This window comes from Trichinella spiralis, assembly GCF_000181795.1.
Source record: "Trichinella spiralis strain ISS 195 chromosome Unknown Scfld2512, whole genome shotgun sequence".
Lineage (NCBI taxonomy): Eukaryota > Metazoa > Nematoda > Enoplea > Trichinellida > Trichinellidae > Trichinella > Trichinella spiralis.
The window spans coordinates 3,255-5,866 of NW_003529451.1; positions in this window are offsets into that span (position 1 = coordinate 3,255).

A 2,612-nucleotide genomic window follows, 5' to 3' on the forward strand; every position below is an offset into this window, starting at 1 on the left:
GTGCTTGAATAGAAAATGGGCAAAAAGGATAATAATAAGAAAATGCAAAAAATTGTTTCCAACTTCCTTCAATCAATATTCAAAACTTTTTCATAAAATATGAATAAAATTCATCTGACAAGAGAGATTTGATTTGCTTGGATGATTTTGCATTTGGATAAAAAAAAAGATGCTATTTTATTTTATCGCTTTGAAAATGTCTGTTGACAACCAACAACAGCTGCAGAGAATTGCTTCATCGTTTATTTTCACATACACAACGTAAAGGGGAAAGAAAAATTGAATATTTTACATCATGTAACCCACAACAGCAGCAGCAGCAGATGTTTGCGTAGCACATAAATCAAATCAAGTTCAAAAGAGAAGGAAAAAGAAAAAAATAAAGAACAAAAGAACAAAGATCAAAGAAAATTACCGACTGTGCTTTTTCTCAAAATTTTGAAAAATAAAACACTACGCAATATAAAATAAACAGCAAATTTTCCTTTTATAATATAATCTTTTGTTGAAAAAATTAATAATATTCCACACCCAAAATGATTGCGATGATAAAAAAACATCTACAATAATAATGATGATGTAAATGTTTTTCGGAAAAGTAAACAATCATACAGTAATATCAATGTGGGTCACAAAAAAATTCAAAAAAGAAACGACCTTTTGAAAATTAACGTTGGTGAAGTTTTTTCATTTCTGAAACGTCGAAGAAAGAAAAAAATAACAACGAAACTGTTGAAAAAACCAGCAGCAGCAAAAATTCTCAAGATAATTTTTTAGAAAATAAAAAAAATCAGACTTTTTTCCTATGTGACGATTGTTTGTGGTACTGTAGAAATATTTTTTTCTTTTTGCAAACTTAAGTTTTAAAAAAGGAAAAGAAAAACACTATAAAAAATTATCATAATTTTCCACTGCACAACTATTTTCAACAATCAAATATGCTGTTGTTGTTTTTTAACATCTAATCAAAAATAATAATAAAATAAACATAAATAATCAAAAAAAAGAAAACTTCACAACTGTTACATTTTGCTATAAAGAAATTATAGTAAAAAGAAGAAACACAAAAATAGATTATTGCCAAACATGGTAGAATTTTTTGTTGCCAAATGTGCAAAAAGAAAGAAAAAAGTTGCAAATCATCCAGAAAGCAAGCAACACGAAGTTGTGTGTAAGAGTTTGTTTTTTAAATTATAAAAAATAAATATTATATTTTGTTGTATAAATGGGATCATTATACGTTCATATAATTGTGCATTTTGATTTTCAACCTATCCCCGCCCCCATATATCCATCTTATTTATCTACTTTTAATGTGGAACAAAAACAAAACAGAACTTTTGCAAATTTTGAAGGCGTCATTAAACTTCATATTTAATTCCTGCGCGCATGTGGGTATATAAAATATGATAAATTTTAAAGTGAATTTGAGAAAGTTGAAATTGAATAAAAACTGGATCCAATTTTGAAATTCAAAGATAAAAGTTCCATTTCAGAGTTCAGAGAACTTAGATCATATTACAGTAGGATGAGAATTTATAGCCACCAGTTTTGTATTGATTTCGCTGGCAGGCAAACAAAAACCAGTGCCAACAAAAGCCATTTCCCAATGAATGTCGTTGAAAAGATATTTTTGCATGGTCGGACGGATTGAAAAGAGAAAAATACATTTCAACTATTTATTATTATTATTATTATTACTACTTGGGTTTGTCAAAGTAATATACAATACACGGATCACCATCAATTAAGAGTCATTAATAAAAAAGAAAATTGATGTCACCTTTTATAAAATTCAAATTACCAAAAATAAATGAAAAATTAACATTTTTATGATTATATTCATTTTATTTTACATGGACAATTCTTCTTCTGTAGACCAAGTAAAAGTATCTGATTTTATTTAAATAAATATTCGTATTAATTAATTGAAAAGCTATTTTTACAGTAGAAACTTATCAAATTATTATTATTATTATTATTATTCCACCCATCATATAATATCGAAAGAAAATTATTTCCATTGGAAAAGTTGAAATTTGAACACACAAAAAAGAAAAACTTCTTTTCATTTTAAAACATTTGATATATTTCGAAATAAGTATTAAATTGAGAATAAAAATAATTAATGACATTGTCAATGAAAGTGATAAACAAGAAAACAGAAAAACAATGATCAAAGGGAAATATAAAGCACAGCTGCGCGTGTTTCAAAATTTTTTTTTCACTTTTAAAATTGTTCACACAAATTCTTTGCTATAAGCGCTACGGCATTATTGCTGTTGTTGTTTGTTGTTGTTTACTGCTTAAATGTAAAATTAAAAAAAAAAATATTCGTTTGCCTATTCGAGTCGAATTATACAAAATCATCTAAGCGAACGTTACGAATAAATGAATAAAATAAATAATATATATTATATGAAAGGAGAAATTTCCATACAGCAGCTGCTGTTGGTGGTGCGCTTAGCCAGAGGCGACGTTGAAAGCCGCCAAAGCGGCGCCGGCACTGAGTCGGCGCTGTCAACACAGACGGAACGGCCGCTAATTACGACGGCCTGAGTATCGACGCTTGATGAAGCGTTGCGCCGCGCCCCAGGGCCGGCCGTAAATCA